Below are 10,354 nucleotides of genomic sequence, written 5' to 3'. Positions count from 1 at the left end.
TAGGAACAAGGTTACGAGAAACGGAAATATTAATCTGTCCAAAATGCAAAGCTGTACCTATTTGAATATAATTTACAGAGGGAGCAAGCACAAGGGCTGAATGCAAGTTTGGTAAGTATTTTGATGTTGCTGAACTGCATTTGTTGCATTAACTACTTAGATGCAAACGTTGAATGATTTCTGGACAAACATACATACATACATACATAACATACATACATACATACATACATACATACATACATTCATACATACATACATACATACATACATACATACATACATACATACATTTTATTTATTTCACCAGTAAAAAAATGTGTCAACATTACTGGTGGGGACCAGGGAAGTAGTTCTAGTGGAACTAATCAAGTCCCTGGCCCAGAATTCATACAAATTATGATATCAAAGTAATATAGTTTGCCATCCTTTTTAAGAAGTACATATTAAATTTCAACAGCGAGGTGATATTACATAAAAAAAACCAAAAAATACAGAGATTCACTGTTCTGAGTTCAAAAGAAAATTTTTAAGTGAGGTTTTAAATAAATTTCTTGATTGTACAGATTTTATCGTCATTGGAATTTCGTTCCAATGCTTAGCAATAGAATAATATATATTATTTTGAGTTAATTTTAAATTTACCTTTGGAATAACAAAATTGTCGCCAGTAGCTAAACGTGTTTCATATGTATGTGAAATTGATGAAGCATAACGATCTACTGAATGCCCATAATGACCAGTTTTTAAGTCAAAAGCAAATACACAGGTCTGAAACTTACAAAGTTTATAAACATTGAGAATGCCAAGTTGCTGAAACAATGGAGCACTGTGTGTAATGTTACTAGAAAAAGTTATCAGTCTGACCACTCTCTTTTGTAATCTAAAAATCCTGTCTAGATAGGTTTTATACGCATTTCCCCATATTTCAATACAATACATTATATGAGGGAGAATAAAACAATTGTACAATAACAATAAAATTGATTTTGGAAGATAATGACGTAAATATGATATGAGACCTACTTTTTGACTAACCTTCTTGATAATTGTTTCAATGTGATATTTCCATGTTAAAGAAGAATCCAGAGTAACCCCAAGATAGATAGCAGAAAAAACATTTTGAATTGCCAAATCACCAACAAATAAAGCACCCTGAGGGTCAAAATTTCTGCGAGCAGTTTTAAAGATAATGTAGTTTGTTTTGTCAACATTAACAGTAAGCTTGTTGGACTTGCACCAGGTATGTACTTTTGTTAACTCTGTATTTAAAATATCCAGATCAATTCTATGTATGTTATCTGAATAAAATAAATTGTGTCATCAGCAAATAACCTGAATTGAAATATCTGAGATGATTTGCTGATATCGTTGATATATATTAAAAAGAGAAGAGGGCCTAGGATAGACCCTGTGGAACTCCGCAAGGGATTATTTGAGTCTTTGAAGTACAGTTGTTTATATTAACATACTGTTGTCGGCCTTCAATGTAAGTCTTAAACCAGTTCAGAGTCGACCCTCTAATCCCATCATGACTTAGCTTTGATAATAAAATTGTGTGATTTATCGTGTCAAAAGCCTTTTTAAAATCAATAAAATACCAAAAGTAACATAACCATCGTCAATTTGCTTAGATATTTCAGCTATAAGGTCTGCTAATGCTAATTTTGTGCTATGCTTCTTGCGAAAGCCGTACTGATTGTCGATTAGAACGTCAAATTTTTCCAAAAATACACTGAGTTGTGTATTTACAACAGATTCTATGATACATACATACATACATACATACAGACAGACAGACAGACACACACACACACACACATACACACTGAGCCACAGACAGACACAGATGCCGCATGGACACTTTAAGGCACAAGGTTACGAGAAACGGAAATAAAATTTTTACCCGAAATGCAATGTTTTTCAAATGTGTCAATTTGAATATATTTTATAGAGGGAGCGAGCTCAAGGGCTAAATGCAAGTTTGGTAAGTAATCTGATGTTGGTGGACTCAATTTGTTGCATTCACAACTAATATACAAATGTTCCCTGTTTTATTTTACTGACCACTTCAAAATACTTGTAACAAACATGGTTACGAGCAATTTCGTCGGGCTAAAAATTGATAGCTGGTCAGTTTGATCATCGAATGGCGTGGGTGTCACTAAGCCGCCTGCTGGCGAAAAGAACTACAAACCTTGCGATTCCTCCATTATTTTTTTCCAAAAATCAATACTCTCTCATTGCTAAGATGGTTGATGTTTGTTACTTTCTTTAACGCTATGGAAAATGTGGAACAAGACTATCATTTAGGTTTTCAGCAAACGCTCGCCATAATCACCCAATGTGTAAGCTGTAGGAACCCAGCTATCTGCCGCAGCCGTTCGATGAAACGCCAGGTCATGTCGCTATGTCATCTTTGGTTTAAGGGAAGTCTAAGGTCGTTTTATGTTTGCTATTTATGTGCTTTCCAGGGGTGGGGGACACCGTATCTCTGCATCCCAACTGCCTGCTTCATGGTCGGGCAAGCTGCTCCTCTGCTGGTTACCGCTTACTTTGTAGTTTTGGCCGCCCTGTTGAAAATTTAACAAAACGCTGGATAGAATATGTATGAGTACATATACTATCGCAAACACTAACCTTGGCCTCTGACACGGTACAGTTGTTTATGCATCGTGCCCCTTACGAGCATCGTCTGTGAGCGGTTGCCAAATGGGAGTCGTGCGTTTATTCTCAAATCAATGTAGTCGATTAAGAAGGTGTTCATTGCTGATTTACAGCGTGGAGTTATCAATTCGTGATGGCGCTTCATTCATGTGTCTGAACTACGATAAGCAGTGACAACAAGAAACGCATATGCAGTATTTTGAACCATTGTACTTCCCATTCATCCTTCACTGGATTATGAGAAGGGAAAATCGATGTGTACTGGTGAAAAATCGCTGTGAGGAAATACATCAGGAAGACGTTTGAACTTTTCAGTAATGATGTAGAACTTGAACTTGATTATTGAAATACACGGGACAACCATTGATACCTCAGAGTACCTCATATGAATGTAAGTCCTCAAGTCTGTCTATGAGATCTTGCCTAATAACTCTCTGCCATTGTAAAATGTGCCTCTGTCTGAGTGAGTGAGTGTACAGTACCATGGCTATTTCGGATACCGATGCCCTGAACAATACAATAAGATGACATACAAAACTTTGGTTTCTACCGAAATTAGTAAAGATCGAAAAAAAAAAAGTTATAGTTTGCTCGAGAGTAACGCAATACAAACATTTTGTTTCAAACCCACGCCATGAATAAATGAAAACAATATTAAACCGCTCAATATGACGAATGGTAACGATACAATATGAATATGGAGGGATTATGCAGAATACCTTAATACGACTTGTTACTGGATAATCTTTAACTACGTAGACAAGTTAGAACATGTTGTCGATTCAGTGCTGTTATTGTTATTGCGAGAGTCATTAAAGTTCAAATCAAGTAAGATCGCACGATGTTTATCACATCCAATGACGCTATTGTATCGAGAGTGTGGAATAATAGTTTTTACGTAAAGTTGGGAGATAATGACATGGATAAATTTTGAAATAGAAGATGACCTCATTTTCAAAATAATACATCAAATGCCTCATGATTGAGGATATGAAAGAACATATTTATGTGAAAGTAAGTTTTAAACACTTTTGATTCATACTCATAAAATGCACGATAGCCTTTAACCCGAAATAACACTCGCGTCTCAGGTGGGTAAAAATTTGGCTCGTGTGTGTAAATGTGTTAGACCATGTTGTAGATTCCATGATGGTATTTCGCGATGCCAATATTGTTAGAGTGCAAACAATACAAGGTGAAACTGCATACGATTAATCCTCATTCCAGCTTTTGGCCATACAAATTTTGACGTGGGCACTATCCGGTTCAGGCCCCGAGAACCGGATAGTGCCCACGTCTATGAATATTCAGCGTGAACGAGGGCGATAAAATTACAAAGAATGCTCCGGATAAGGCTGGCAGGAACGCAAACAAATTATATCCTCTAAGTCCCAAATTCTACACTTGGCTCTTCTAAGTATTTCTCTGCACTCCCACCTGGTCAGTCCACAAGGATTGGATTTTTCGATAGTTGAGAACGGCGACACCAAACGATGAGTCCATTGTCCATTTAGTTGAAACGGATACTAGCAAAAAGTGCATGTTCTGTTGTAAAATACCAAAGTCACCATGTTTGGTCGAAAATGAAAAGAAATGCGTTGCGACACACGATAATTTCACAGTCCCTCAAACCACGGCCATATATGAACGCGCTCGCGTATGTCCGTACGCTCTAAGCTGACATTGAATCGTATGCATTACACGTCAGGGACGAGTGCTACGCTTGCGATCGTGTCGATCGGTACGACGGTATGACATGAATCAATGGTCAAGTTCAAGTGACTTGAATGACTATATACAAAACTGTTTTGATGTTTTCTGCTCTGTTATGGGCAAGGGTCTGGCATTCACAGGTGCAGAACATTTCGGCCAAGGGGACATAACACTAAAACAAAACTGACCAACTTCGCCTTTTGTAAGCGCTAGCGTGCCCGGGACAATGATTCGTTCCGCCCGTACTGGGGCCCGTACCTCGATCCCAGCTTTGTACTTAGCCGGCAGTTAACTGTTTTTATCTTTTATATAATGTAAGCCTAGTGTAGCCATGTGAGATATAAATATGGTCCAATTTCGATATGTTGTAGTCTAATTTTGATATGCTGACTTATAACTATATCAAATCACAGACAAACAGAAAACTCAACTCACTGCTAACATTGCCGGTTAACTTCAAGAATCATGTGTCAATTTTCTCAATTCTCTTCCAATAAACCCGAGACAATTTTACTGACAGTATTACACTGTCACAAACTAGTCTGTTATGATGGACTGTGTATACACTAAAGTTTTCTATTTCATAAACCAGAATTCAGATCTCCCCGTTCAAGAGACGAAGACGGTTTCTCTTACAACTCAACCAACAAGACTCAAATTGTGATGATCGTTCTTTCTCGTATGTCGCTGTAGCAAGCAGCCATAGCTCTCGTACGTTGCGACGGAATAACTCTTTTTCCATTGCATGACTTGAGGTTTTCCCGTTGCAATCCATATTCGTCCGGGAAAATGAGAGCTACGACTGCAAAGATGAATAGACTCTCTAGTCATATTCTGTCAGCATCAAGTACTGAAGTTTTGAAATCTTGACTAAAGACCTGCTTCTCTGAGAAAGCATAGTCATGCGACAAGCGCCAGTGAAAATTTTCTTTATGCTTTGTCTGGAAAACTTAGCTGATTTTGCTCAGCTCACTTCTGACGTTGCATTTAGTTGCGTGTAGGACCCAATAAACAAAATGTTACACTTGATTGGGGTGTCCGTGATAAGTGGAACGGCGTTTCTGTCCAATCACTGGCCATGCTTGGTTTAGGCGTCAAATTTAAAATTCATTGCTATCAGTGCGTACATATTGACACACACACCCACCAACTCATTAAGTTGGCAAAAGCTCTCGCAGAAATTTGTATGGGAAAAAGCTGTCATGCCGTCCTGTGATGCTATTGTGATAAATAACAACCTTTGCGCCAATTGGAAGATTATGAAGTGGACCAATTTCAAAATAGACCCACATATGACCTGAAAATGTTCAGGTGTTGCAGTATATATATATATATATATATATATATATATATATATATATATATATATATATATATATATATATATTCAAATCAATTTAATTCAATTCAATTCAATTCAATAGAACTTTATTTATCCCAAACACGGGCAATTAAAAGCGTGGCTCAAATACAACGTTAAAATATATAATAAAATAATTTACAAAATGGTAGGAGACGCAGGACTATATTAAAAAAAACAGGTTAGGAATCATTGAAAAGCCGCACAGCGGTTGGAATGAATGACAACTTGCGCCGGTTTGACCTGCAAGCCGGGTATCTAAAACGCCGACCAGAGGGAAGTGTGTCGAACTCTGCTGATAAAATATGATCACTAGACAAAAGAATTGAGCGGGGTTTCCTGAGTACTTGCTGATTATGAAACGTAGAAAGACTTCCCTGGAGTATATCAATTAGTTTTGAGCTAAGTGAAACAATTCTATCAAGTGAAATTTTGTGTTTGAAAGACAGATTTTGATACCAACAAATGAATGAAAATGAAATAATGCTTTCGATGTAAGGTTTATAAAAAAAGAGATAAAATTTGTCTATCAACCATGAATGAACGCAGTTTCCTTAAAAAGTACAATCTTTGCTGCCCCTTCTTCAAGATAGCATCGGTGTTATGATCCCATTTGAATTTGTTGTCAAATATTGAACCAAGGTATATATACTTCCAAACAATCTCGACTTCTTGATCGTGAACAATGGACGTAGGTGGGTTGCCTTCTTGCCTCCTAAAATCAATTATCATTTCCTTAGTTTTCTTAACATTTAAGTTTACATACGAATTATCACACCACTCAACAAACTCGCTAAGAGCGGGACCATGATGACATTCTGATCCCTGTAGAAGTGTAAGCAGAGCACTATCGTCAGCAAACTTAACAAAATGGCTACCTTCATGTGTGCTTCTACAATCGTCAGTATAAAGGATGTAAAACAGAGGAGACAGAACGCAACCCTGAGGAGAACCTATATTTGTTTGAATGAAACTTGACAAAAGACAATTGACAAACACCTTTTGTGATCTATTTGTAAGAAAGTCAATAATCCAAAGAACAAGTTGATTGCTAAGATTAAATTTTTAGAGTTTTTTCTGCAAGGATGTGGGGTTGGATTGTGTTTAAAGCACTGGAAAAATCTGCGAAAAGGATTCTTGCATGAGCACATGAGAAAACATGCCGCCAGGAATTGTTCGGTTTCGCAGGCTCGTTATGTATTCAAAAGTATGGCATAAAATCAGCATAATGAGGGGTTAGCTGATGACGTAGGACTATCAAGTACGGTTTCCTTGGATTAGTGGGAGGAGAACTTCGATAAGGTGCTACATGGCCCTGGTTAATTGGGATTAGCTGATGAACAAAATGCGGGCTCCAGCTCCATGACGCTCTTTTGTACTCTTTGTATAAACACCAACTACTACTTCAGTCGACCGAACGACGGTAAAATTGTAGTTCTTATTCCGTTATTCTCTGTGAATGCGAATTATCGAGTTCAACGTTTAAGCTGTATAAGAAATAACAAAAATCTTAAACACAACAAAAAGAAATACAACATTAAAAAAAACCAAAATGATAATAAAAAATAACAGACAAAATGGCCGTGGAAATAAATCAACTATCTTCCTAAGAAAAGCCGACAACAACATGAAATTTATCAAGAACCTTCCATCACTCAAACTAACAAACACCGAAATAATAGCACTAGGCAAAGGCCTAAAATTCATTCCGACACCAACAAAACCAAGCAGAATAAAACTGCTTCAGGATTTCAACAAATATGGTCGCAAAGTGAGACTGCGCTACATCATGAGACACAAACAATCGCAACAACACCCATTCAAGGAAAAATCAAGCTGGACTCCCCGAACAACAAAAAACACAGACCTTGAAAGCTATCTGAAGCTGCTGAACTTGCACTTCTAGAGGTATCCTTTCAAACAAGGAAACAAGAAATGTCGCGTGCCCAAAGAATCGCGATAAACCAGCTTGCAAACAATAGACAAATTACCATAAAAAACCCTTCGACAAGGATCGGGGTATCGTCATTGTCAACAGAAGAGATTACGTACACGAATGCGAAAAGCAATTACGCAACACTCAGTATGATACTCAACTAGACAGTGACGGCACAGAACAAACAGTAAACAAAGTACACGAACTTTTTAACAAAATGTACGACAAGAAACACATCGACCATATTACTTATAAGTATCTTGATCCGAAAAACATAAAAATCCGTACCCCGAAGTGGTACTTCTTGCCTAAAAGTTCACAAACCGCCGCAAAAAAATATAAAAGACACACTAGTCTAAACAAAATTTACAAAAGTAAAGAAACATAGAACAAACAAACCGAACCACCAAACGGACTCACAACGAGACCCTAACATTTTCACAAACACAAACTAAGGAGAGGATCTACACTGCGACTGATGAGAAACAACACTCGGGTTTCGAAACGCAAGCGTCAAAGGGCCACTCTATCAACATTGTAACACCATAGGCCCGGCTGCGTCTCGCCATAAGCTTTCCCCACACAAACAAAACATTGCCGTACACACTAATCCAATCTTCCCTACAAATATCCGAAGCGAAACAAACATTTCATTAACACAAACAATCGGATAAGAATGTATGAACACATTTTCGAAACGAATCAAACACAAACTCGACGCAAAAAACATTTTGGATACTTAGGTGGGGAGCCTCTTTCACATTTTAACATACGAAAGATTTGGATTCAAGATTGACACTGATACTCGCCTTCTTTTGTCACCAAAGTAAACGATCACTGTCTTGAGTGACAGCTTACGCTCTGCATATATACATAGAAAATGAACACGTCATGGCTAATCCATGCATAAATGCATGTCAATTAATCGGGTTCCCCGTGATTTCACGGGTTGAAGCGGTTTGAAACCGGACACTTCCTGGCGGCAGTTCTTGTCATGCACCTGTTTTTTCTAAGTGTTTGTACAGTGTATTGAGAATGAAAAGCTTAGAATCTTCAACACCCTTTCCCGGTCGATATGCAAATTGTAGGGGGTCTAGTTGTAGTCAACCATTGTCAGAATAATGGACTTAATAATTTTCTCAAATGTTTCATTACCAGGGAAGTAAGAGCAACAGGTCGAAAATCATTGGGTTCTTTAGGGCTAGCTTTCTTTGGGACTGGTACTACTATAGAATTTTTCCATATGGCAGGAATACTAATTGTATCAAGAGAAACTTGGAAAAGGTGTTGTAAGACTACACTAAGCTGATCAGCACAGAACTTCAGGATGCGACCACAAATACAATTAAAACCTGGACTTTTGTTCTGATTTAATGATTTTAAAGTTTTAGCTACATTCTCTGTCTCAATAGACATCCCTAACTCAGGAGATAATGACTGTTTTAGATTTGAGATTTGAGATGAGAAATCCTCTGTTTCAAAACGGGTGAAGAATGTGTTCAGGACCTTTGGCAGCGCCGCTGAGTCTAAGTTATTCAGTGTAACTTTTGACTCTGAAGGAGTAACCTTATTATTGCTGCCATATGATTGATACCTTGCCAAGTAGATCGAAAGTTACCAGAAAGAAACTTTTATTGAATTTTATTTTATGATCAAACTTTGCCTGCCTTATCACTCTTTTGACTTCTTCGTTTATCAACTGCTTCTCGCCTGATGTACCCCGAAAAAAGATTCCCTTCTTCTGGTTGAGAATAGACTTTAATTTTTAGTCACCCATGGCTTGTTATTTGGGAAAATGTTAACATTTTTCGTAGGAATAACAGAATTCGAACAAAATGAAATATAGGAAGAAATGACATCGGCAAATTGATTAAAATCGATACAAGAATGATAAAACATCTCCCAGTCAGTCATTCGAAACACGCCTGTAAGCTAGAAATACTGTCTACTGACCAGTTCTTCACAGTTTTTGCTAATCTACGAATCCGCTTAATGACTGGTTTATAGATAGGGGCAAGCATTACAACATTGTGATCTGAAGATCCAAGAGAGGGCAACGCAAAATATTTGTATACGTCAGGAACTGTACCATAACACCTATAAAGTATTTTTATTATAAAACGAGTAGAACACGAAACATATTCATGGATATTTTTTGCACTCTTACTAAAGTCACAATGATTGAAGTCACAAGTACAAACTTCGGAGCATCCGGGGCAAGTGATTCCAATTTCTGTAAAATTATTTGATATGTGTTCAGCTGCTGTAGAAACATGTGCTCGTGGGTGTACGTACACTAAAGTGAAAATCAATTGAGAAAATTCTCTGAGAATGTAGAACGGACGAAGAGAAATGGACAATATTAATAGCTCAATGTCAGGTGTGCACATTCCATCACGGACAGTCACGGTTTTACACCATCGCAAATTTACATAAAAATACACTCGGCCGCCATGATCTTTTCCTGTCTTCTCTTTGTCTCTTTCAAACGGATTAGTGTACCAAAACCATCAACAAATAAATCTTGATCACAAACCTGTTCATCCAACCAAGTTTCCGTGAAAGCAAACAGACATGAATTTTTATATTCATTCATGTAGTTACATTAGCTTGCAGTTCATCGACCTTTGCACGTAACGAACGAACGTTTGCTAGAAGTACAGTTGGTAATGGCAGTC

The sequence above is a fragment of the Ptychodera flava genome, unplaced genomic scaffold (genome assembly GCF_041260155.1).
Source record: "Ptychodera flava strain L36383 unplaced genomic scaffold, AS_Pfla_20210202 Scaffold_37__1_contigs__length_1687728_pilon, whole genome shotgun sequence".
NCBI classification, from domain to species: domain Eukaryota; kingdom Metazoa; phylum Hemichordata; class Enteropneusta; family Ptychoderidae; genus Ptychodera; species Ptychodera flava.
Note: the sequence above shows the minus strand (reverse complement) of the source record.